Source organism: Neovison vison, chromosome 2 (assembly GCF_020171115.1).
Source record: "Neovison vison isolate M4711 chromosome 2, ASM_NN_V1, whole genome shotgun sequence".
Classification (NCBI taxonomy): domain Eukaryota; kingdom Metazoa; phylum Chordata; class Mammalia; order Carnivora; family Mustelidae; genus Neogale; species Neogale vison.
Window position 1 is genome coordinate 198363791 of NC_058092.1, and position 27843 is coordinate 198391633.

A 27843-nucleotide genomic window follows, 5' to 3' on the forward strand; every position below is an offset into this window, starting at 1 on the left:
TAGTTTTTTTTAAAAAGTTTTTTTTTTGCTTGATTATTTTTAAAGATTTTATTTATTTGAGAGAGAGACACAGATAGCGACAGAGATAGTGAGAGAGAGCACAAAGCAGGGAAGAGAGGGAGAAGCAGGCTCCCGCTGAGCAGGCACCGCGATGTGGGGCACGATCCCAGCACCCTGGGATCATGACCCGAGCTGAAGGCAGATTCTCAATTGATGGAGCCACCCAGGCGCCCCTTAATAGATTTTCTTTGTGACAATATTTTATTTTATTTGTTTATTTTTAAGTTGACTCCATGCCCATTGTGGGGCTTGAACTCATGACTCAGAGACCAAGCGTTGCCTACTCTACTGACTGAGCCAGACAGGCATCCCTAAGTTTCAAATGGTTTTAGTTCAAAAGTGCTTATTAGTACTTCATTAATCAGCCAGTTGAGTGTGGGGAGAGAAGAGAACCTTATACTAAGGGAACACCATATGTAAACGCCTGAAGGTAAATGAGACCATGATTTGAGAGTGTAGGGTAGCATACACTTTGGTTAAAGGAATTTGATCATAATGGTTTGGTTTAAACAAATTTGGTTGAGAGTTGCCTGGGTGGCTCAATTGGTTAAGCATCTGGCTCTTGATTTTGGTTTAGGCCATGATCTCAGGGTTGAGGGATCAGGCCTGCATTGGGTTCTGTCTCAGCAGGGAGTCTGCTTGGGATTCTCTCTCTCCCTCACCCTCTCCCCCACCCTCAAATACATAAATTAATTAAAAACAAAACCAAAAACCAAACAATAGTTTGGTTGAAAAATGAATATCCCCTAGTTCCCTTTTTTTCCTCCCAGCATTGGTAATTTTGGTGTATCGTGGATTATTTTTCAAGCCTTTGTGCTGTAATTTTCAGGAAAATTTTTTCTAATACTTTGGTGTTTCTCATGGATTTTCAGAAAAGTTGTAATTTTCATCTTTTGTCCCCTTTACTGAGCATGTTTTTTTTAGTAAGTAAAAAACAAACTATATCCAAGAAAAGAACCTGGAATTTTTAGGATTTCTAGTGCTTTTCCTTTTATTTTTGATTTTTTAAAAAAGATTTTATTTATTTTTTTGAAAGACAGAGATCACAAGTAGGCAGAAAGGCAGGGAGAGAGAGAGGGGAAGGGAAGCAGGCTCCCTGCTGAGCAGAGAGCCTGTGGGGGGCTCGATCCCAGGACCCCGGGATCAAGACCTGAGCCGAAGGCAGAGGCTTTAACCCACTGAGCCACCCAGGCGCCATGTGTTTTTCCTTTTAAAAACCATTTTTTCCTAATAAATTACATGCCACTCATATCTATTTCTGTAGTTTGGTTAAGTTTTCATTTTGCTTTGTTGCTGAATAATATTCAACAAAGGTTTTATCAACTCTTACTTAAGAGTTCTTTCCATGTTGTGAGTAAATGTGAAAACTCATTATAGGAACTTTTATCTCTTTAAGCATAGTATGCAAGAAACAAATGAGGTCTCCTAAAAATTAGCTATACTAAGGTAGGATTCTGAATTCACCTGTATGTAATTCATTATGCCTGTCTTTTTCTTTTTTTTTAATTGAGATCTTTTGTTTTCCTTATATGTAAAAAGGACAGCGCATTCAATTATTCATCATCCCAGATGCTTCACCATCCAGCTACATTTATTGATCTATGTAGATGCCTCTTTATAAAATTCAGTCTTTATCCTAGCTTTCACACTTCCTTTTGGAAATTTTAAAGATTTTATTTATTTATCTTAGAGAGAGCAGGGAAAGGGGCAGAGGCCAAGGGAGAGAGAGAATCTCAAGCAGACTCGGTGCTGAGCGCAGAGCCCCACATGGGCTTGATCTCATGATCCTGAGATCGTGACCTGAGTGGATAACAAGAGTTGGATGCTTAACCAACTAAGCCACCCAGGCTTGCCCCCTCCCCCACTTTTTGGAAATTTTAGATCACTTGTAATCTTTTTTTTTTTTTTTTAATTTTATATATTTATTTGACAGAGAGAGATCACAAGAAGGCAGATAGACAAACAGAGAGAGATGAGGAAGCAGGCTCTCCTGGGATCATGACCTGAGCCAAAGCAGAGGCTTTAACCCACTGAGCCACCCAGGCACCCCGATCACATGTGATCTTAATATGAGATTGAAGTTTGAATAATAAGAAAGTGTAAGCTAAAAATTGAGGCATATTTGTGCGCTGGAGAAGCAAAAAGTACCTTCACGTTCACCATAGAAAAGTTGTGAAGAAACTGACTTTATCCTGAAGTGTAGATGTGAGTGTAGTGACATTGAGTCTGCTCTTGATAGAAAAGAAAAACATGAATGAGGCGGGAGGGATCAAGGCATAGACACTGGTCATGGCTGCCATCAGCTAAGTAGCAGTGGTCTAACTCCAAGATAGTGAAGCGAACAGGTACTTGCTAGCTGTATTGGTTGGGATGTTTTGGCCCTTAAGCAACAATATCCAGATAAAAGTGGCTTTAGTCTAACAGACTAAAGGTGCAAACTAAATGAGATTAACTATTATCTAACAAGAAGCCTGGAGGCGGGGCTATTCAGGTTGTTGGTAAAGGGCTCAGAGATACTCTCAGGGAACTCAGAGCTTTTCTCAGTGTGACAGTCAGCAAGTTGGTGGTATCTTTCCTCTTGGTCAGAAGATTGCTACATCAGTGGCAGGGGTCACATTCAGGCACATCTAAATGCTATGTGGCAGAACAGAAGTTTCCTTCCATATGCGTTTTTGTTGGTAAAGAAAACCTAACCTTTTCAAAGGCCTGTCCGCCAGCTTCAGCTCTTTTAGGTAGGCCTTAGTAGCTAGGAACAGGTTCCATGCTGTGCCCTCACTGTGGAGGAGGCAGGAAGGAGAACTTTCTGACGCTCTGAACTTCTGAAATACAGATAGGCACAGCCAGTGAGGAAGAAAGAGCAGGAGGAATAATTGTGAAGTTGGCAACCAGCAGTGTTTGCTGTATTTGCCACAGAAAATAACTGACCTGCTCTGTGCTTTCTCTCTCTTTTTTTTTTTTTTTTTTAAGATTTTATTTGTCAGAGAGAGAAAACACAAGCAGTGGGGGCAGGAAGCAGAGGGAAAAGCAGGCTTCAGGGAGCCAGATATAGGACTCAATCCCAGGACCCTGGGATCATGACCTGAGCTGAAGGCAGATGCTTAGCTGACTGAGCCACCTAGGCGCCCCTGCTAAGTGCTCTCTTACTGTGATAATGTATCTCTTAGAAAATAATCACAGTTTGAAAGGGGGGAAACATTCTTAAATATACCTCTGGGAATTATGCTTGTGGTTTCATGTTCTCTACATTGAGAAATCTAGAACCCAGTTCCCTTTGAAAACTCTCATTATGTTTCATGTTTTCTACTTTTAGACATTTGCTAAGTCTATTTCCCTTTGAGATTTTATGTAATGATCATAGTTTTAAAATATGTCTCTTTTGGCCGGGAGGAGGGGGGGCACTGACAGCTTATAAGGCAATATCTTCATGCTGCAGTGTTTATCACCAGTCAGGAGAACAGAATGGAAACTGAAAACACATTCTCAGTTTCTGGGGGAAAGTCTGGGAGTTGTAAAGAAATATCAAATGCTCAAATGATTTCAATGGATCTTCAGCTTAAGCTGCTACCAGCAACTTACTGGCAGTGGTATAAGACACAGGTAAATGAGTTACATCTACAGGAGGGATCATCTGTTTGGTCTTTCTGTTGAAATTAGAAGTTCTTGTGTCTGTGCTAAGGACAAGTGTGACAGTGTCACTGGAGTCTCTGTGTTCTGTAGTACACACTGTCAGAAGCACAGCTGGGGGTAAGACTCCTTTTTTTTGAGAGAGAGCAAGAAAGAGCTTGTGTGTGTGAACAGGGTTGGGGAGAGGGGCAGAGGCAGAGAGAGCATCCCAAGCAGGCTCCTCATGACCCTGAGATCCCAGCCCCTGAATCAAGTGTCTGATGCAATTGACTGAGCCACCCAGATGCCCTGAGGTGAGACTACTTTGAAGATGCACAGGGCAGTTACATAAAATGGCCCTTTATATATATTTACCCTCCACATTTTTCTTGCCAAGGGTGTCATCTTTATAATTGTATTCCTGGAGGGCGATCTAGAACCAATGAAACACAGAGAGATCCATCTTAGATTCTAGAATCACCAGCCATCCACAGTGGAAGTTCTGATCAGCTATGAAAAAAAAATGAGGTATCAATGAAGAGCTGTTCGTCCGTGGGAATGTCTATTACAGGGAGAAAAGAGGTGTCAGGACTTCCAGCTTCCAGGGAAGCTGTGACAAGAGGCTCAAATTAAAGCAAGTATGTATCCCTACCTTCATGTGTTTTTTTCTAGGTCAGATATAAAATGGAATTATTTTTGAATAACAATTTTTTTGGCATTTTTTAACATGTATTGTAAAGAATGATAGACCTTGATGGTCTTCTATAATTTCATATTCTGTCTTGCCTTTTTTATTATACAATACAAACACCAAAAAAAAAAAAAAGTGAAGAAAACGTTAGAGAAGCAAACACAATTGGCTTTAAATTAACTAGAAAAAACTTAAATGGGAAAAAATGTAAGAAACCTGAGCCCTGAGAAATTCCAGTTCCTTGCCTCTTATGGTTTTTATTTTAACATTTTCTTAGAGAAAAAGGAAAAAGTGCGTGAATAGGAACAATAGCCTGCCCATCGGCCTGAGGTGACTGTGCATTTTCAACTATAAGTATTCCTCGCTGACCCAACTCTTGCTGTCTGAACTTGGAAACAGAACAGATGGGACAACAAAGGATGCTTAGATTTATTCCTAACTTATTTGTGCAGACTCATGTTATTTCTAGTCCAAATCCCTGCTTTTCTGTATTGTTTCTCATTATGGAACACCTATGCTTTCCTCATTTTTCTTTATAGCTATCAGTTAAAACTGGAAAAAAATGACTTTGAATTTTATTTTATTTTTAGAGAGAGAGAGGTCAACTGAGGAGGGGGAAGGAACAAAGGGAAGAAAGGGGGAGAGAATTTTTTTTTTAAATTTTATTTGCTTATTTGACAGAGATAGAGAGCATAAGCAGTCAGAGGGAGAGGGAGAAGCAGACTCTCTGCTGAGCAGGGAGCCCTGCACAGAGCTTGATCCCAGGATCCCTGGATCAAGACCTGAGCCAAAGGCAGCAGCTTAACCAACTGAGCCACCCAGGTGCCCCAAGGGGGAGAGAAATCTTTTTTTTTTTCCTTAAAGATTTATTTATTTATTTATTTGACAGACTGAGAGAGATCACAAGTAGGCAGAGAGGAGGCAGGCGGGGGTGGGGGGGAGTAGGCTCACTGCTGAGCAGAGAGCCTGATGTGGCTTGATCCCAGGACTCTGGGATCATGACCTGAGCTGAGGGCAGCGGCTTTAACCCACTGAGCCATCCAGGCGCCCCTAAGGGGAGAGAAAGTCTTAAACAGGTTCCACACCCAGCATGGAGCCCGCGCTCAGGGCTTGATCTCATTACCCTGAAATCATGATCTGAGCTGAAATCAGGAGTCAGATGCCCATCTGACTCAGCCACCCATTTGAATTTTAGAGTAGGATAAGACCTGAAAAGTCTGAAATATGAAAGAAAATGCTTAAAAATATGTATCTAGGCTCATAGAAGCACTCCATGATGTATTTACAATACTAAAAGTTGAAAAAAACAATGACTAGATGTGTTCAATTTTTCCACTTTTAAAATTTTTATTTTGAAATAGTTTTATTTATAATAATTTGTTTTGACATAACTTTTCTTTAGAAAGAATTTTAGATACATAGAAGAGGTGTAAAGATACTGCGGCGTTCCCTTCACCCATCTTTACCTAATGATAACATTTTACATAGTTGCAATACATTTATCAAAATTAAGAAATTACTATTGGTACAGGGAGATTTTTAACTGTCATTTCAGCCAAATTGTTGTGTTGACCAGCATGCTTTTTGCTGAGTTACCTGGAGCTCTAACGTTGATCTTAATCATGATCTATGCTCCCAGCTCTTTTGGACGGTTGTGTTTGGTACCCTGTGACCTTCATCTCTTGTTCCTCAGGCTACAGATGACTGACTGCCTTTTGGGCAAGTACCCAGCCATGTCCAGTCTAAATGCTGGCCAGAAACCCATGATGTGACTTGGTCAGAAAAATGGCTTTCCAAGTTTAGTTTTATTTCTAATGCTTGTGTCTTTTTATAATATCCTTCTCTCTACTTTCAGAACTGATGAAATGTCTTCTTGATAAAACACTGAATAGTCAGTGCTAGGTAACCGTGTCGTACTTCACTGTGGCCAGAGAGTGTGTTTATGTGGGTCTGCTGGGGAGGGAGGAAGAGACAGAAGAAATGGCAAGAGATGAGGTGGGGCAGCTCACCAGATAGCTGGTCTCTTCTTTGGACCGTTTAATGGCTTTACCAGTATCCTCTATTCGTTGGTTATTATTTGCAATTTTTGAATCTAGAGATGGATATCTTTGCAGGTTCTAGAACATTTGCATCTGTTACCTCTTCCAATACTGTCTCTACCCTGTTCTATCTTCCTTCACTTTATCTTCTGTGTTTCTTACTCTTTTTGTGTTTTCCAACTTTTTTTTTTGTGCTTCATTCTGTAGGTGCCCAGGGTCAGGCAAGGTACCACATCATCCAAGGTTTGCAGTTTCCTGGGCCATCAAATGATGCAAATCTTGGTTATAAGACTTTAGGCATTGGTTTACTTTCTGATGACTGTTACCCTGAGGGTGTTGCCCTTTAAAGGTACAGGTTATTGTGGGGACACTCTCTTAGTAGGCTCATCATTTTGTACGGGTTCCGCGCTTTGAATTATGTTTCTAGTACCTCATGACACCATCAAACAAAAATGTATATTTTCCCTCATGATCAAATATCCTCATCAAAAGTAGCTACAGTGCTAACTTACTCTAGATTGATGGTTTTCTCTTATAGATTTAGTTGACTAATTTCCTTACTATATTAACTCTTAGTGGCAAAGAATTTGTTTTTTATGTTTCACCTTGTGTTTTTATTTGTTTTCATAAGAAGAGTTGGCTTGAATCTAGCTCTTCATTTGGAAAACGGAACTTATATTGTTATTTATATTTCAGTATGTCTAATATTGATTAGGATTAACTTTAAAAATACACCATTTTGTATTCTTTTTTTTTTTTAAAGATTTTATTTATTTATTTGACAGAGAGATCACAAGTAGGCACAGAGAGGGGGAAGCAGACTCCCTGCTGATCTGAGAGCCCGATGCGGGGCTCGATTCCAGGATGGGGTGTCCCCATCGTTTTGTATTCTCCTTGAAGTTGTAGTAGGTTTATAGATTCATGTAAGGAGAATCGATATCTTACATTATTGTTTAACCATGAAAAGAGTGTGGAGCATCTCCCATTATGTTTAGACAGTTTCTTTTATTCCTCAGTAAAGTTTTTGTAGGCTCAGTTTTATTCCTGTGCACCTAATTATTTTAATATTTATTATTATTATTATTATTTTCAAAGAAACTCATCTTGGTGGTTTATTGGACTTGCTTCTGTTTTGTGTTTCAGTTTTAAGAGGCTTTAGCCTGGGGGCGCCTGGGTGGCTCAGTGGGTTAAAGCCTCTGCCTTAGGCTCAGGTCATGATCCCAGGGTCCTGGGATCGAGCCCTGCATCGGGCTCTCTGCTTGGCAGGGATCTTGCTTCCTCCTCCCTCTCTGCCTGCCTCTCTGCCTCCTTGTGATTTCTGTCTGTCAAATAAACAAATAAATCTTTAAAAAAAAAAAAAAAAGAGGCTTTAGCCTGAAGAAGTTACTCTATAATTTCATATAACCATTTTCTTTTTTTTTTTTTTTTTAAAGATTTTATTTATTTATTTGACAGAGAGAGATCACAAGTAGGCAGAGAGGCAGGCAGAGAGAGAGAGGAGGAAGCAGGCTCCCCGCCGAGCAGAGAGCCCGATGCGGGACTCGATCCCAGGACCCTGAGATCATGACCTGAGCCGGAGGCAGTGGCTTAACCCACTGAGCCACCCAGGCGCCCCTCATTTTCTAAGACTCTATAATTACATTGTTTTAAAAATAAAAAGAGAAACTTATTTATGTATGATCTTTTTTTTTAACTTGGATTTCCAAATTGGAATATGGTGGTTGTCTACTTTTAATTTTTTAAATTCTTTAATACATGGATTTGTCAGAAGGTTTTAAAGTTTATTTTGTTTATCACACTTTACTCTGATTCATTAGTTCCTCATTGACCACCTGTCATGGACCAGATACTAGTTGGTGAACAAGACAGGCAAGATCAGAGCTTTTATTCTAGTGGGCATGTGAAATTTTGAGGATTGTTCTAGTTGGAAATCATAGGTGCTGTGCTACTTTATTTAGGATGTCAGAGAAGGCCTTTTTAAGGAAGAAACATTTAAATGGAAGCTAAAGTTTGCTTTGGGGCAACCTCTATGAAGACTCATGGGAGCACAAATGAAGGAAACAGCATGTGGAGATCTCTAATATAGGAAAGACCAAAGACCTTGGCGTATTTTAGGAATGGAAGGAAACCAGAGTGATTATGGTTGTCCATGCTGAGTGCTAGATGTTGTACCTTTGGAGAGGTAGATCACGTTGACAGGGGGTTTACAGTTCACTTTTTGTGTAGCTAAAGCCCAACTGTTGTATAGCAGGCATGAATTTTGTCAACTACGAAATGTAGTTATCTCTCTATAACTAAAATTTCCTTAGCTCTGGAGCTTCTTATTTCTACAAGGTAGTAGAGTACAATTTTGCCAATTTAGGATAAAGTCAGTAGCTTCTGGTTTAGCTTAATTAATTCCAGGTTTACTCAGATCCTTAGGTAAATAATCAGTCCTTTGGATAAATTCAGTTTTTTTCCCCACATAGTTCTCTCTTTTTTTTCTTTTTTTTTTTTCCTGGGGTGGAGAGTATTGATAGAAGTGATATAATTTTCCCTGGCACTGAGGAGAGGCATCTTGTCTTTGGTCCATTCTCTGTCCTTGGCCATTGCTAACCTGTGCCTTGACTGGCTTAGTCTCGAATGGCACCGTCTGCTCTGTTGCGTCTGAGGCTGATGTCCGCTACTACCATGACCTCTGGTCAACAGGTCTGTGTGCGCTGGATCCGCCTTGATTCGAGGCTCTTTTGGGCACCTTGGCCCAAAGTAAACTTCTTAACAGTTTCCATGGCATGCTGGTGTGCTTGGGTCTCTGAGGCAGCTTTTCAGGAATACAGTCTGGGCATGTCATTGGCTCTTAACACTGATATAGTGGTAGGTATAAGGTTTTGCTAAAACCTTGCAGTTCCCTGGACTATAACTTAGAAAAGGGAAAGATGGTTATCTTCTCTTCTGGGTCCTTCCCCACAGACATACTAGAAATTTTTCTTACCCTTTCTCACCCCAAGACTTAGCTTCAGATGGGATAAGAGGTAAGAATTCTAAACTTCTACCTATTTTCTACCTCCTCTTTCTCTCTCTATTCCCACCCCCACCCCATTTTTTATGTCCTCTTGATTGTTGTGGGAGAACCACACTTACGCCATCACCTACCACTTCCTGTGTGCCATAGTTTACAGTATAAACTCTGCCAGCAAAGTTTTCCTGCTTTGTCATATTGAAAGCCAGGGTCTCAGAATTTAAAAGACCCTTATATATTGCAAGTGAAATGCTTAGCTTTTGAGAATTATGGTTTTCATGGATTAAGGACCTAAATCTAAAAGCTGAAAGCACACAACTGTTTGAAAAAAAACATAGATGTTAATATTCATGATTTTATATTAGGCAATAGTCTCTTTCTTCTTCTTCTTTTTTTTTTTTTTCCCAAAGATTTTATTTATTTATTTGACAGAGACACTCAGGAAGAGAGGGAACACAAGCAGGGGAGTGGGAGAGGTAGAAGCAGGCTTCCCGCTGAGCAGGGAGCCCAATGCAGGGCTGGATCCCAGGGTGCTGGGATCATGACCTGAGCCAAAGGCATGGTTAATGAACCAAAGCCACCAAGGTGTCCCTAGGCAACAGTTTCTTAAATATGATACCCAAAGCACAAACAAACAAAGAAAAAATAGATAATTTGACTTCATCAAAATTCAGTACTTTTGTGCATCAGAGGATACTATCAAGATAGTGAGATATTGAAGTACTGGTATCTTTTCATAGAGAGTGAGTGGGTCCAGAGCTCAGGATAGACTTCTAAGCTAGAGATCTGTATTTTGTCATCATCAGTGAGTAGGCAGTGTGAACACGGTAATCCCAGGATGGATGTGAGAAGAGCAAAGAAAGGAATCCTGAGTCTCTAAGTGTTGAGTAGAGAAAGGAAGGAGTGATCTGAGAGGTTGAAAGGAGAGTAGGATTGTAGAAGCTTCCTCCACCTGACTCTAAGTTCCTTGAGGGCTTACTGTGCCAGGCTCATCATTTTATCCCCAGTTCTTGTCAGAAAGTAGGTGTCCAGTAGATATTGTTAAATGAAAACTGAGAAGTCTTAAGAGACAGTGGTGAGCAGTGTCAAATGTCTCAAAATAAGTCAACTCACGTAAGTGCAGAGCATCGAGGAGATGATGGAGTGTCTTTAGCAGAAAAACGTCAGTGGAGTCTCTGTGGGGAAAACACAGCCAGACTGCTGAGGACAAAGAGTGAATGGTTGCAAGAGAGTTAGAGACAGTGCAGACATTCTTTCCAAAAGCTTGAAGGATAGTAGGTAGAGCACATGTTGTATCCAGATGAGAGAGACATAAGTATGGTTATATGCTTCACAGGAGAATTCAGAAAGGGAGAAGTGATACAGGAAGAAGGAGGTATGTGAGTTTGGCTGAACATTATCCTTAGGATTAGAGGGAATGGAGTAAAGTTACAGGGTTTGAGTAGGAGTAGGAATATAATTTCCACTGACATGGGAATAATGGAAGGAGAGATGGGGTCAACGAAGAAGTGTTTGGGGGATAGGTGAGGAATTTGGGGCCTCAGTACACTTGATGAATTTTTCCAGTGAGGTGAGGGGGATAAAGTCATTAGCTGAGATTATAGGGGAAGGAGATGGTGGTTGTAGGGGAGAGTTTGGGGAGAAAGGGAGAGTTTTGAGAAAGCCATTGGGGGAAATGAGAGGGCTAACTGAACAGAATTACGTAGAAGAATTGTAATGACACATTTTTCTTGGCTCTGGTATATGTAGCTGTGTGAGTGATCTCCCCCCCATCCCCCTCCCCCCCATCTCAGGGCTCAGCAGCCCCAGCGTCTGAGCAGACAAGTTGAACCAGTAGATTGATCTTGGTCTGGATTTAACGAGCCAGTGTGGCAGAAAGGGAGGCAAGAGATTCCAGCAGTGAAGGTGTTTGAAGTGATGGACCATTGACTCGAGGCAGACTAGGGAACAACTGAAACCAGAAAGTGGCTGCTGGAATGTGAAGTGGTTGAGACTGGATGCTGGAATTTAAGATTAAGTTAAATTGAAGCTTAACTAGGAGGAGCAGTTGCTGGTTATGACTGAATGCTAGAGCTGGCTATGGAATGGGTTTCTGAAGCAGAGAAAGTGAAGGTTACTGGGGTTGAGCAGATAAGGGAGGTGTAAAGCCCAGGTGCAGAGGAGTCAGCTTCATAGAAAGTGAATTGCTCAGAATGCTTCTTGAGCAAGGGCTGGGAAGATTCTGAACTAGATTCCAAAGTCTTTGGTGGATATGGGAAAGTGACTAAGAGGTCAGTTGATGACAGAAACAAGGAGAGAGAGGTAGGAATAGGACAGACACCTCAAAAGAGGTACTTTGAGGGTGCCTCAAAAGGGGTACTTTGAGGGTGCCTCTAAAGAGGTACATGAGGGTGCAGAACCTCGATGGTGAACAAGGACTGACTTCCGTGCTGTGCGTTTGCTGAGGGCAGAAAGAATAGCTGCGGGCAGATTTTAGTTTAGACAAGAAGACTGCTGGAATGGTGTTCAGATTGCTTCAAGGTTTCGGGTATACAGGGGAACAGTATAAAGGGTCATCAGGAAGTAGAGCTACTGGAGGACTGGATAGTGGTCGAGGAGGGGGAGAGTACCTAGCAGAAAAGAGATCAGAGTGCAGTAACGAAGGGGAATTACCTGGAGGGGTTTAGGTTTTGGATGATTGTGGTAATGATGAAAAACATGGTGGTCTTAGCTGACCTCCAGATTTTTATTAGTTTTGTAGGAAAATATGTTTATGCTGACAGACTGAGAGATTGGGTTATGCACAGAGCTAGATGACTTCATTCATTTCAGGTCTACTTAGCAATGTTTAGCAATCTGTGGCCTTTGCTCAGCGTGTCATAAAGAATCCTAGCATGGGGCTGTTTTCTTTGGCAAGGCTTAGCGCTGGTGAGGAGGATGGCAGGGTGGAAGTGATTGGTGCTCACCTGATCTTTTGACCTTGACAAACTTGTCTCTAAGGGGTGGGTAGAGAAAATCCCGAGTCCGAATTGGGGTGCGATAAGTTGTCAGGACTTTAGAAAGCCTGATGCCAGCTTGAGGGGGAATGTTAAAAGTTCTGAGTCCCCAAAGGAGGGAATAGCAATAAGAATGATTCATGTTGTCCTTGATGACTTAAAAATTTAATACTATTGCAGCAATATTTAAATCATATTTAAGTTAAAAATTATAACCCAAAATGCTACATATTAAATGTCTATCTTTGGAATTAGAAAATGTGACAATTTATAAAGTTGCCAAGACCATACCCTCAAAGTTTTACCTCTCCCATAATGCCTTTCTTAAAACCAGAGGCTCTACTACATTGATCTTTGGCATATTTAAAATAGGCTTTCAGACTTCCTTAGGTTAAGGAATACTTAGAGTCATGATGCATGTTATTTTTACAGAGCGCTAAGAATACTGGTATGTGCTCTTGAATACTTACCTTGATAAGTAAGCACTGAGTAATGGATAGGTAGAATTGTTGAATCATTATATTGTACACCTGAAACTAGTAAATATTGTATGTTAATTACACTTCAATTTAAAAAAGCATAAAATAAAATAAATAAAAAAGATATCGGTGTGTATTATTTCACTATGTAAACTGAGAACAATTCTGCTGGCAGAAAACACGACTTCCTTGGATATATAACTGTCTCTGCCTCTCACAAAATAATAGATAACCTTCTAAAGAAATCACGTCATAATATTTTCAATATTTTTTTAAAAATATATTTATTTATTTGAGAGAAGGCGGGGAGATAGCAGAGTGAGTGAGAGAGAACGCCAGTGGAGGGGAAGGGCAGAGGGAGAGGGAGCAGACTCCCTGCTGAGTAGGGAGCCCAATGCAGGACTTGATCCCAGGACCCTGGGATCATGACCTGAGCCAAAGGCAGACGCTTAGCTAACTGAGCCACCCAGGCGCCCCTTTGTCAGTCTTTTTAACCACTAGGCCAGTTTACCTGACATCATTTCTTTTGTCATCTATTAGAACTCAAAGGCTAGGTGGTAGCAAGTAAGAGTTAATGAAAATTTTGGAGAGAAAATACGGCATTTTATTTTTGGGGGTTTTTAAAGAAATATGTAACAATAAGGCATACTCAGTAAAGAAAACTTGGAGAATACATGAAAAGAGGAAGAAGGGTCGCCTGTGGCTCAAATCAACCATAGTTGATGTTTTCACTTTTTTTTAAATTTAGTTTTTTTCCTCATATTTTGATTATTTGGTATTTTGTTGGTTTATTTATTTTACGCAACTGTGCTTATACTATGAGCCTATATTTGTAACCTGCTTTCACATAGCATTATTCATAACCTTTGCAACATCATTTGTGATGACTGCATGATAGAACTAATGTGCCACTGTGTATTTAATCCTTCTCCTAAAATTAGACTTTTTGAGTACAGTTGACTCTTGAACAATCCAAGTTTTAGCTACATGGGTCCACTTACATGCGGATTTTTTTCAATAAATACAGTATAGTACTGTAAATGTGTTTTCTTGTTTCTAGAATTTTCTTTATAACATTTTCTTTTTTCTAGCCTTATTGTAAGAATATAGTATGTAATACATAATACACAAAGTAGATTTTAATCAACTGTGTTATTGTCTCGACAGTAGGCTATCACTTTGGGGAGTTAAAATTATACTCACATTTTTTGATTGTGTGGGAGTTGATGTCCCTAATGCCCACTTTGTCCAGGGGTCAACTGTATTCTAATTTTCTAGAATGTTAAACCATGTTGCAATATGTGCATTTACATAAAATTTTATCATATATTCTTTATTTATTTCCATAGTATGGATTGTTGGAAATGGATTTGTTTGATCAAAGTCTATAAGCATTTCTGGAGATCCATACATATAGCTTAGAAAAATTTTTAATGATAGGGTAACATAATTGGCACTTTCCACAGTGACTGTAAATTTCACAACTGTGCAGAAAAAACACCAAATGCAATAAACACCATTTGAATATCTTCAAATCTATGCAGGGGATATGAGACTTACATCGATGGCCATATCTTGATAATGGAAAACATTTTTTTCCTTATTCAGATGCCTCCAGGCTGGATGATGACTGAATAGTTTACGCACAATATTTTGGATAATTGAATGGCTGATCTGAGGAGGCAGATGATGGCTTGAAGCCAGTGTGAGCTATGGAGTAGAAAGCAAAGTGGTATTTCATTTCAGTACATGTATAGGTTCCGGGCACTGAATCCATATGCCAGAATTTATAAGGAGGTATTACTGCTTTATTATTAATGATACAACTCAGGAATAGTCAAATGGAAGAGCCGTGTAGGGCAGGGTATGAGGGAAGGAGTACTTCCATGCCCACTCTGGACATGTTACCCTTTCAGCACCTTGATGTGTTCAGCAACTGGGAAGCACTAACCTTGTTTTGTTTTTAAACAGATTTTATTTTAGTGATGGAATTCTCTATTATTTCTCAGAGAATTTTTTTTTTATTTTGGTTTTCGTTTTAAAGACATTAACCAGTCTTCTTGATGGCCTGTGCAAAAGTGGGTTCCATTATATAATTTTGAGAAGAAGCTACGTACCATATCCCTTTCTCACTTAGTGATTAACCATGAACATCAGCTTTCATCAGCTTAATAAGGGCTTAGGGAAATGATATTACCACTAACAATTTAACATTTTTTGAGTACTTAGTATTTTTGTGGCTCTGTTCTAACAATCCCACATGTATTAATCTTTACAGGTCTGTCTTCTGCAATTACATCCTTTGTTTACAGATGAGAAAGTTGAGGTCCACATTGGTAAAATAACTTGCCCAAAGTCACTAACATGGCTTAGGAGGTGGAAGAGCCAGGACTCCATCCCAGATAGACTGACTCCAGAGGATTTTCAAGCACTACATTGTACTATTTGTAATTGGAAAGAAGACTGGTTTAGTGCAGTGTTTCTCAAGCTCGTTTAACAATGGAAGCTCATTGTCTTTCGGTATTTTTATAGGGATTAGTTTTCCATGGAGTTAACTAGGAAGTGTTGCCTTGAGCCAGCCTGCACTGGTGCAGTCTCTTAAACACCATGACTTTAGAATAGAACTTTTTTTTCTTTTAACCTTGGTTCTCTGTTCATAATATTAAATGCTATATTTATTTTTTTGTTATTTTGAAATGTTATTAAAAGGTTAGTATTCTGACTTCATTTTATATTGTCTTATAATGACCCTCCTAGGAATTTTTAAAAGGTCAGCATCACTTTATACTACTTTTGAGGTACTAAAACAGTTTATAATCCAAGTCACTATTTTACTCTGCTTTCTGTGCTCTTATATTATTATGATTTTTTAAAAAATATTTATATACTTATTTGTCAGAGAGAGAGCACAAGCAGGCAGAGTGGCAGGCTGGGGCAGAGAGTGAAGCAGGCTCCCCATTGAGAAAGGAGCCTGATGCAGGACTTGATCCCAGGACCTTAGGATCATGACCTGAGCCGAAGGCAGCCGCTTAACCAACTGAGCCACCCAGCGTCCTTTTTCAGATTTTTTAAAATAAAAATTAAATTTCTTTACAAGATAAACTGACAACTTTTTAGTGCTATGGGACATGAGAGTAACTGACCACTTTGAGTTTCAACCTTGCTCTGCCTCTTTATAGACTATGTGACCTTAGAAAAGTCACTTCATTTCTCAAAACTTCTGTTCTTTCCTCTCAAAGACAAGGTTAATATCTTGCAGGGTGGCTGTGGGAATTGAATGAGAAAATGAGTGTAATGTCTGACACGTAGAAAGCTCATGACAAATGTGAATTGGTCTCAATTCTATACCGTGAGTGAATGCAAAAATAGTTGGAAAAGAAAGGTCAGTTTCAGTTTGAACTGCCTCAGTGTTATGCTGACATCAGCTACATTTCTGATAAAGTGATGTTTTCCTGATACAGGCTGTATGGGAGTTAAAACCAGTTTCCTTCCGGCTTTCCAACTGACATAATAAGCAAAACCTGACTGGGCAAACATAGACCTTTTTATTAGATCACTTATTATTAATGTTAAACTAGCCCTGGTGCTGACTTACCCTGTTCTTTTTTGAAATTTCACTGTTGTCATTTAAAATCTGCCAGACCTTCAGAAGCTTCACAGAATGCTAGAGGGTTTGGTCCATCTTCCAAAACATGTGAAGTTTATTTTTCAAAGTGGTCCTCTACATCCAGCAGTATGTTCAAAATCATGCATGTATGACAGAAATAGCTCCTATTTTTATATTTGCGGCTGGAGGTTTGTTCCGTTTTCCTAACTGTCAACTTTGGAGTTTAGGGGGCAGTATTTAACACATCTAACCAAAGCATGAGTAATTACTGAAAACAGAACTATTAAAGGAAAGATCTGTGGAGATTTGGCAATTTTCCAGTGACTTACTCCTTAAGCAAAAAGGAAATGGGTTTGTTTTGAGCTGTATATGGTGGGATCTCTAGTATTCTATCTTAATGCCTCCTTGACCTTGATATCTAGTAAGTACTCAGTAAATACTTCTTGATAGACTGAATTTAATTTCTAATCCCAATTTAGTACTTTGCAACTTCCATAAACTTGGACCTTCTTGAATCTTCTAAGCTTCAGTTTCCTTTTATGTAAAAAACAGGGTACCAGTCAGTATTTGTGTATCAGGATTGTTGTAACAATGAAGTGTTCATGCATTTAAAGTAGTCAACACAGGGACTCCTGGGTGGCTCAGTTGGTTAAGTGTCTGCCTTTGGCTCAGGTCATCATCCCTGGGTCCTGGGATCAGGTCCCACGTTAGGCTCCTTGCTCAGCGCGGAATCTGCTTTTCCCTCTGCCTGCTGCTCCCCCTGTTTGTGCTCTTTCTTTCTCTCTGACAAACAAATAAAATCTTAAATTAAAAAACAAAACAAAACAAAACAAAACAGGCACAGCACGAGGCACCATAGCGGACATACAGTGCATTGCACATTTTCCCAGATTCCTCACTTTGTTCTTCAATAATATTCTCTTCAAGTATTTTTTAAGCACTTTCTCATTCCCTAAACACTTAGAAGCCGTGTTCAAGAGCGAATATGAGTGTTTGCCAGTTAAAGCCAGTTAAACTGAAAATACATTCCTCTGTAGCCAGCACTTGGAATGTTTCAGCAAAAACGAGTGTATCCCTGACAGCCCTTGGTTTGAATTCTGGCTTTACAACTATGCTATGACCTTAGGTAGGTTACTTCATCTTCTGTAAAGTATTGTGAGGTTGAAATGAGGAATAATATGTATAAAACACCTGGTTCCAGTGATTTATTATCTTAAATTGAGAGTTTTATTTAATCTGAAAATTTAGGGGTGCCTGGGTGCTCAGTTGTTACGTGCCTGCACTTGACTCAGGTCTTGATTCCAGGGTCCTGGGATTGAGCCCCACATCTGGCTCCCTGCTCGGTGGGAAGCCTGCTTCTCCTGCTCCCACTCCCCCTGCATGTGTTCCTTCTCTCTCTGTGTCTTTGTCAAATAAATAAATAAAAAAAATTTTTTAAAACAATCTGGGGCACCTGGGTGGCTCAGTGGGTTAAGCCGCTGCCTTCAGCTCAGGTCATGATCTCAGGGTCCTGGGATCGAGTCCCGCATCGGGCTCTCTGCTCAGCAGGGAGCCTGCTTCCCCCCCACCTCTGCCTGCCTCTCTGACTGCTTGTGATCTCTGTCTTTCAAATAAATAAATAAAATCTTAAAAAAAAAAGTATTTGTTAAAACAATCTGATAATTTATATAATTATTTCTGTATATTGAGTGCCTACTCTACTCAAACTCTATTAAACCCCAAAGATACAGATGTAGTGAAAAGAAGGGCCATGTGTACCCCAATGTTTATAGCAGCAATGGCCATGGTTGCCAAACTGTGGAAAGAACCAAGATGCCCTTCAGCGGATGAATGGATAAGGAAGATGTGGTCCATATACACTATGGAGTATTATGCCTCCATCAGAAAGGATGAATACCCAACTTTTGTAGCAACATGGACGGGACTGGAAGAGATTATGCTGAGTGAAATAAGTCAAGTAGAGAGAGTCAAGTATCATATGGTTTCACTTATTTGTGGAGCATAACAAATAGCATGGAGGACATGGGGAGATGGAGAGAAGGGAGTTGAGGGAAATTGGAAGGGGAGGTGAACTATGGACTCTGAAAAACAATCTGAGGGTTTTGAAGGGGCGGGGGGTGGGAGGTTGGGGGAGCCAGGTGGTGGGTATTATGGAGGGCACGTATTGCATGGAGCACTGGGTGTGGTGCAAAAACAATGAATTCTGTTACACTGAAAAGAAATTTAAAAAAAAAAAAAAAAAAGCAGCCAGGAAGATTGTGAATGATTATGTAGGTGACTGAAGTTGGCCTCACCTAGAATCAGTTTCTGCAGAAGTGGCATTTTATTTTTTAGATTGTATTTGTTTATTTAGAGAGAGAAAGTGTGCGAATGTATGAGCAGGGGGAGGGACAGAGGGAGATGGAGAGAGGGAAGCCCAAGCAGGCTCCATGCTGAGTGCAGAGCCTGATGGGGGGCCTTGATCATACGACCCTGAGACCATGACCTGAGCAGAAACCAAGAGTCAGGGCTGCAATTGCATTTGATATGACATTTTTTGAATGTTGCATTTCTATATTAAATACTAAAATTAAAAATAATGTCAAGAGATAGGTTTATGAGTGCTAAAGCAAACAAGGTAAATTTTGCTGTTTAAAAGTTTTTTTTATCTTCTGCTGATCTTGTTCATTACAAAAACCACTTTCCTCTCCTAAACTAAAATTGAATGCAGGATATTGATAAGACAAATTTAATAAAATATTTGACCCATTTAAATTGAATTGTGTAGATATCATATAAAATTGATTCCTACCCTGGCAGACTAAGAATTGCAAAACTGTGCTAAGCATTTTATGAGAATTCCTAACACATAGGAAATATTAAGGATGACATTGACATTATAGAAAAAGGTTTAACTTTGAGGGGTACCTGGCTGGTTTTGTAGGTGAACGTGTGACCTTTGATCTTGGGGTTGTGGGTTTGAACCCTGTGCTGGGTATAGAGATCACTTATCAAAAAAGGTTTATATTTAAAATATTAATAATGCCCTTATGAAATTAACCATAAGGTTTTTAAAGGGGTGCCAAAATAATCCACATTTCTCTGATAGGATGTTAACATATTTGTATTGTGATGTAAAGTTTCTTTTGTCAATTGAGCTATAATTCACATAATGAAAAAATTCCAGTGGTGTTAAGGATGTTTACAATTTTGGGCAACCATTACTTGATTCCAGAGCTTGTTCATCACCCTCAAAGGAAACTCTGTACACGTTAAACAGTCGCTCGCTGTTTCTTCTTTCTGCCAGCCCCTGGCAGCCGCTACTCTGCGTACATGTCTGTTGATTTGCCTATTCTGAGTACTTCATATAAATGGAATCATACTGTATATTGCCTTGTGTGTTTGTTTTCTTTCCCTTTGCATGTTTTCAGGGCTTATCTGTGTTGTGGCACATATCAGTACTCATTACTTTTTAATTTGTAAAACTTTATTTATTTATTTATTTATTTATCTTTTTTAAAGATTTTTTTTTTAATTTATTTGGTAGATAGAGATAATAAGTAGGCAGAGAGGCAGAGAGAGAGAGAGAGAGAGAGAGAGAAAGGGAAGCAGGCTCCCTGCTGAGCAGGGAGCCCGATGCAGGGCTCGATCCCAGGACCCTGAGATCATGACCTGAGCCGAAGGCAGAGGCTTTAACCCACTGAGCCACTCAGGTGCCCCTATTTATTTATTTATTTATTTATCTATTTTAGAATGAGAGAGGGAGGGAGAGAGCGAGCGAGCGCATGGGGAGGAGCAGAGAGGAACAAGCTGACTCTTTGCTGAACTCATTCTCCTGACCCTGAGATCCTGATCTGAGCTGAAACCAAGAGTCAGATACTGAGCCCCCTAGGCGCCCCACTTCATTCCTTTTTATAATACTAATAATACTCTATTGTATGGATATACACATTTTATTTATGCACCAGTTGATGGATTTTTGAGTTGTTTCCCCTTTTTGGCTATTGTGCCTGATGCTACTATGGCCATTTCTGAATGTTTTTGTGTGGACATGTTTTCAGTTCTTCCAGGAATATACCTAGGGTAGAATTAATGGGTCACATGGGAAATCTATGTTTAACTTTTTGAGGAAACACCAGACTTTTTCCAAAGCAGCAACATCATGTTTTGTAGTTTTTAATGCTGAGATACTTGGAAAAAATGAGAGAAAAGTTTATTAAAATGTTAACCTGAGGGGCGACAGGGTGGCTCAGTGGGTCAAGGCCTCTGCCTTCCGCTCAGGTCATGATCCTGGGGTCCTGGGATCGAGCCCCACATTGGGCTCTCTGCTCCACAAGGACCGTGCTCCCCCCCCGCCCCCTCCCCGCCTGCCTCTCTGACTACTTGTGATCTCTGTCAAATAAATAAATAAAATCTTAAAACAACAACAACAACCCCCCCCCCAATGTTAACCTGAGACTATTAGTACTCATGACAGCCCTTCTGACAAGTTAGTTGGAAGTCTCAATTTGCCTATTTACTTTTCCGATGAAAATATTAAGATATAAACCCACACCATAGAAATAGTGTAATATTTTTTATGCCCTCTTGTTCCTCTACCCCCCACTTCTAAAAGTTTGGAATATGATTGTAGTTGATGATGTTTACTTTCATGTCAGTATCGGTCTCTAAAAGTGATATATTGAGGTTCCTGCTCTGCTTTTCCTTAGTGGGTTTCATGTTTTATTACATAGGTTACTAATGTAGAGACATCAAACTTTGCTCTTTTTTTTTTTTAAGATTTTATTTATTTATTTGACAGAGAGAGATCACAAGTAGGCAGAGAGGCAGGCAGAGAGAGGGAGGAAACAGGCTCCCCACTGAGCAGAGAGCGTGATGTGGGGCTCTATCCCAGGACCCTGAGATCATGACCTGAGCTGAAGGCAGAGGTTTAACCCACTGGGCCACCCATGTGCCCCGAACATTATTCTTTTAACAGAAAATATTTTTGAAACAAAATTCAACATAGATTTAATTACTTATGATTAAATTTTCTTGGATATACTACTATTTTTCAAAAATACCACAAAAAGACTTCACCCAGAAATCTTTATGTCAAGGATATTGTGTTAATGTAGTAGGTAGTTCAGAAATGCTTTGCCTTCTCGGCTGATGACATTATTACCTGTGTCCAGACTTCCATTTTTGTCAGTAGTCCTTATCAACTATTCAACCTCCTACATTTGTTCTAGCGAATATTTATATAGCCTTCCTACATTTACATAAAATGAAATCATTATAAAGAAATAAAGTAAGTTGGTTTTATTGAGGGTATAGAATTTTAGAGCAGAAAGGGTGCTCAAAAGAAATAACATTTATGGAATAATTTCCGATGCTAAACTGGAACGTAAGTGCTTTTGATGCCATATCACATTTAAAGTGACAATCTATATGAATTTTGTGCTTGGTAGAAGAAATGAGATGATCAGTCATTTCAAAAAGCTTGAAGTATTGAAGTGAGCTCTCTCTCTCTTTCTCTAGGATAAATTAGTCTTTATTCCTGTGTGGGTACATTATAGAGATGATTTGTTTTCTTAGAGTAATGAAAAATTAACAGAGTTCATTTTTTAGGTAAATTTCTCTCAGGTTTTACACTATGAAAATCAGTATCATTGTGGACACTGAATACGTTGTTTACTAAGTTCTGTCATTGTAGCCCATACTTTTCAGTTATTTTTGCAATTATTTTGGTGCCTAAAACAATTTATGTTATCATGTTGGGTAACTTTATATCTGTTCTGTTCCTGAAATATCTAAGAACAGGTAGCTGCATCTGAGCTGGAGAAATACTAGGTTTTAATCAGGTCTTTTTGTCTGAATAGTGACTCTTTTAAAGTTTATTTTTGGGAGGGTGGGACATGGTATTAAGTTCGCAGTTGATAAGCTTCTATACTAACTAGAAGTAGAGCAGAAACTATACAAATCAGAAATCTCTCTCAAAAAATTAAAAATGGAACGACATATGATCCAGCAATTCCACTTTCGGGTATATATCGGATGGGAATGAAATCATTATCTTAAAGAGTTATCCACATCCCCATATTCACTGCAGCATCATCCACAATGAAGACACAGAAACAACCTGAGTGTACATCAATTGATGAATGGATAAATAAAATGTGATACACATACATATACTGGAATAGTAATAAAACAGAAGAAAATATTATTATCTACAAAAAATAAAAAATGGATGGGACCTGAAGGCATTATGCTAAGTGAAAAATAAATACTGTATGATATCACTTATAAGTGGAATCTAAAAAAAAAACAAAAACCTGAAGTCCCAGAAATAGAGAACCAATCCGTGGTTGACAGAGGAGGGGTGTGGGGGATAGGGGAAAGGTGTGAAGGTGGTCAAAAGGTACAAATTTCCAGTTATAACGTAAATTAACGTACAGCATGGTGACTGTATTTCAGAGGCACCTGGGTGGCTCAGGATTTTGAGCATCAGACTCTTGGTTTCAGCTCAGGTGCTGGTCTCAGGATTGTGAGATTGAACCCTGTGCTCTGCATGCATGGTGTCTGCTTAAGTTTCTCCCTCTGCCTCTGCCTCCTCTCTTCCCCCAGCATGCACTCTCTCTCAAATAAATAAATTAATTAAAAAATACTATATTGTGTATTTGGAAGTTGCTGTGAAAGTTGATCTTAAATGTTCTCATCACAAGAAAATTTGTAACTGTATGGTGATGGATGTTAATTAGACTTACTGTGATTGTTTTGCAATATATACATAAATCATTATGCAATACACTTTAGTACAGTGTTCTATGTCAATTAAATCTCACTAAAGCCAGAAGTAAAAATTCTTTTCAGATACAATATTGATGACCACTATTTACATTTAGTAACTGTTTTTTTTTTAATTAAAAAAAATTTTTTTTTTAAAGATTGTATTTATTTCTTTGACAGAGAGAGATCTCAAGTAGGCCAAGAGGCAGGCAGAGAGAGAGGAGGAAGCAGGCTTCCCAGCAGAGAGCCTGACGTGGAGCTCAATCCCAGGTCCCCAGGATCATGACCTGAGCCGAAGGCAGAAGCCCTAACCCACTGAGCCACCCAGGTGCCCCTTGTTTTTTTTTTAATATTTTATTTATTTACTTATTTGACAGAGAGAGAGAGAGATCACAAGTAGGCAGAGAGGCAGGCAGAGAGGAAGGGAAGCAGGCTCCCCATTGAGCAGAGAGCCCGATGTGGGGCTCGATCCCAGGACCCTGAGATCATGACCTGAGCCGAAGGCAGAGGCTTAACCCACTGAGCCACCCAGGTGCCCCAAAGTTACTGGTCTTTAAAGGGAAAGAAGTCCGGGAAATTTTGGAGGTCAAATTGTATATAATGAAAACCCAGTTTAGTGATATATACATACTTAGCAATAGTGTAAGTGATCTCCAACCAAAACCTGATTTCTAAGGAGGAATAGCTTTCAAGTCCGATGGAGTATCTGCTGATACCATATGATTCTTGGTGTTCAATCTGGTCTTGTTGCCAAGAAAAAGGAAACTGTTCCTTCAGTTGAAAATTGTAATGCATTTCTCCATAGAAAGAATATGGTCCAAATAGTACTTTTAATTCTAGTTATTCATTCATTAAGTAAATATTTTAAGCTCCTGAGAGAAAGCATGTACTGTGTTACATACCATTAATGTTTACAAGGATACAAAGTTGAATGAAACCAGGTGTGACATAGTGTCTAATCTCACATAAGAACTATTTTTGCTTGCTGTGGGAGAACAAAAGACGTGGTTGAAAGTCATTTAACATGGCTACATTTCTTCCTGTCTTTTTCTGTGGTTTTCAGGTACGTATGGAGTAAATTGGTTTTTGGGGATTGCCTGGGGCCTCAACTTTATTTCATAAGTTTGTTTCTTTGGAAAAATGTTTCCCAAGCTTTATAACAAAGTATCACTGAACTTGGAGAAGACAGCCTGTGCATAAATTGGAGACTTTGCCTATTTTGAAATGGAAAAATTCTTGTCTCAGCATTACTGAGTTAATGTACAGTTGGTACAAAGTTTTCAATTCTATTGCTGATTTGCTTGGTGAGTGAATGATTGATCACAATGAACTAGAATATGTAAGATAAAACATGGTGACCTGAGTAGTTTTTCTGGTACAGCCAATTCTTTGGTGTGATAAATATTTTTATTAATAAGTTTTCTGTTTCTCTTGGATAGTCAATGTCTCTCCCTCTTTTTCAGGAGATTTATGTGAAGGGATTGGAAGAAGCCTTGCTGTTTGAGTAAATAAGGTAAGCAGTCAAGTAAACACTTCAGTATTATGACAATTGAATTGGTTGATTTGGTATCAAAAAGGAATTTTAGTTATTAAAAAAAGAGTGAATTATTAACTGTGTTAATAATATTTATATCTACCAATCACTGTAAGCACTTCATGTTCATTATCTGATTGAAGCCTACCAATAGTCCTGTGAGAGATAATATTACACCCGCTTAATAAAGTAGGGAGCTGAAGCCCAGAAACCTACGATTTCTGCTCTTGACGCTATGCATTTGTCAAGAGTTGTGACAGCGTGGAAGTAATGTTACTTCCTTCTTGCTTCCCCAAACTTCTTGCTTTCCCTCCAAACTCATCTGTTCTTGTTATTTTTTCCTTTGTGGGACAATTTTGTGGGAGTTCTTTGCTTCCGGTTCTTTAGTTGTTGACGTGGGTTCCGTACTCTTTCCCCATCTTCCATGTTCTTTTATGTACACTTTTTTCAATGTTATACAGTTCAGCAAGTTAAGTAGTTTGTCAGGGATTTACAAACAGGGATTCTCAGTCCCCAGCCTCATTCTTCCTCTTCAGAGGTGACTGTTCTTGACTCTCCTTGCTTTTCGGGATTTATCTGTGGTTTCTCAAGTAGTATATCGAATTGATGTTACCTGAGTTTTCAGTTCAGGACACAAGTTGTTTATATGATTTTCTGTGTCCTTATCACTAACTGAACTCAGGAGTCTCTATCAGTTGCCCAATGTTCCTGCTTTCTGTCACATCGTTTTTTCTGTTAATGTCATCATCTTGAAGAAGTCCTTCCCAGGGCAAAGTGCTGCCATACGGAGTAGCTTCTGTTTTCCCATAGTGCCCAGCTCTCATTCTAGGGGCTCTCTTTTCCTTTGGGATGGATCTTCTATTTCCTCTCTCCTCTTCTTTCCTGATTCACTCCCTCATTTTGCTTCTCTAGAGCCTCTCCTGTATAGATACTAAATTATCTTGATTGGGCCTCTGATTTCCCTATTTTTTTTTTCTTATTATCATCTGTTTTAGTCTCTGTTCTTTCTGATAAATTTCCCTAAGCCTATCTCTTTTAAAAAAAAATTATTTATTTCCCTAAGCCTATCTCTTTTTTAAAAAAAATTATTTATTTATTTTTTTTTGGGAGAGAGTGAGAAAGCGCACAAGCTGGGGGAGCTGCAGAGGGAGAGGGAGAAGCAGGCTTCCTGCAGAGAAGGGAACCCAATGCCGGCTCATCCCAGGACCCTGGGACCATGACCTGAGCTGAAGGCAGATGTTTAACCAACTGAGCTACCCAGCCACCCTAGGATTAGGCTGTTTCTTGAAGAACTTTCAACCAACCTGCCCTGTTTGATGTTCTCTTAACCCCTGTTTCCAGAGGTACCATCTGTTACCAATTCCTGTGCCTTTTGAGAATTCGGTGGACTAAGTGGACTAAGTCAGGTTGGTTTTTGGCTTTCCACCTTCCTGGTTTAAGATTCAGCTTTCCTGGATCTGTTACTTTTTACCACTTTTCCATCTGCTTTCCAGCCTTCAGATTTTTATTTATGCCTTAAAAATACCTTATTAGCATTTTAGGAAAGAGTGAAATTAAATATGTATGTTTAATCTTTCCATCTTCCCAGAAACTACTGCTAGATTTTTTTCATTTGCTTAAGCATTTATTTATCTATTCATTTTTTTTTATTGTGGCAAAATATGTATAAAGTTTTTAACCATTTTAATGTGTGCAGGTCAGTAGCAATAAGGTACCTCCATGATGCTGTGTACCCATCACGGCTGGTTCCAGAACTTTTTCATCAACCCTAAAAGGAGCCCTATACCTATTAAGCAGTCATTCCCTATTCCTTCCTCCCTTTCCCAGCCCTGGCAACCAGGAACCTGCTTTCTGTCTCTGTGGATTTGCCAGATCTGGTGAGACTCTTTTATCCTTTTATTTTTAAAGATTTTATTTATTTATTTGACAGAGAGAGAGATCACAAGTAGGCAGAGAAGCAGGCAGAGAGGGGTGGGGGAAGCAGGCTCCCCGCTGAGCAGAGAGCCCCATGCCCCTGGTGAGACTCTTTTAGACAGGGTAATCAGGCAAGGCTTCTTTGGAGAGAGAGGATATTTGAAAGGAAACCTAAATGCCCCGGAGGTGTGAGTGTGTGGGTGGGTGGGTGGGGGGTGGTAAACCATCAGAAGCATTGGGGAATGAATACTGCCCCTTCTTTGGATGTACAAAGTTACAAGGTTTTGTTATGGTCACCCTGAAAACCAACAGAAGCCAAGTAAGGATCATAGTTTTAAAAACCCACCAGTCAGAGAAGATACAAGGAAACCCAAGTGAACCAAACTCCAGAAATTAATGAAAGCTTCCCAGTGGAGAGGAGACCCATGGCTGTTCAGAACAGCCCATGGAAGAGGAACCTGCCCCAGATGGGGGAAAGGAGAAACCTGCCACACTTTGGGCTGGCCTGTTGTGGCCCCATGCAGGCGGGCTGGTGCGACAGTCTAGAACCCTGAGGAGCCACAGTTGCTCCTCCACCAAAGAGCAAGTCCACCTCCAGCCCTCGCCCACAGGTCTTCACGGAATGCTCAGGGATGATGGGCCACACACCTGGGCTGAGGAAGTTGAGCTGACCAAGATCTTACCTGAGGCACACTGAACTCTCCCCGAGTGCTCAGCAACCACCCTCAGCAAGCAGAGGACTGAGCAGGGGTGAAGGAGTAGACCTGGAGAGTTGAGAGACACTCACCAGGAGTGCCCTAGCTTTTCAGTTATGGAAGCCCGAAGGCAGGGAGAGAGCTGGAGATGACCTTCCCCCTCCCCATGCCCACACTCTGCAACTCTATGCTTTCAGCGCGGGAGCACTGAACACAGGGCAGGACAGGTAAGAGTAACCCTCTAATTCATTCCAGGCCTTCCCACAATGTAGGAAGCTGCCCTCTCACAGGAAGGCTGGGGAGGAACAGGCTGAGAAGAAGTCACCTGGGCTGCAGAGAGCAAGGCAGGGGACTGGAAAGCAAAGAGAATCCCTAGCAAATGAAAAACCTGGCAGTCATGCTTAAAGCAGAGAGAGCTCCCAGTTGTTTTTCTTTTTCAAAATCAACTTATTTTTTGGAATGGTTTTAGTTTTTTAATGATTTATTTATTTATTTGCG

At 39.9% G+C, this 27843-nt stretch overlaps 1 protein-coding gene across 5 annotated transcripts in view; it reads left to right on the forward strand.

The window, feature by feature from the left end:
* The window catches only part of SHLD2 (shieldin complex subunit 2), an 88014-nt gene that overhangs the window by 5723 nt on the left and 54448 nt on the right, over positions 1-27843 (forward strand). The window contains exons 1-3 of one of the 5 annotated variants that reach the window (XM_044239991.1): positions 23506-23530; positions 24666-24715; positions 26078-26142. The gene's annotated coding sequence lies outside the window, so the exon portion shown is untranslated. Of the gene's footprint in view, positions 1-23501; positions 23531-24665; positions 24716-26077; positions 26143-26595; positions 26614-27843 lie in introns of those variants that run through there. The other 4 variants (XM_044239990.1, XM_044239989.1, XM_044239988.1 and 1 more) reach the window with 4 other exon arrangements.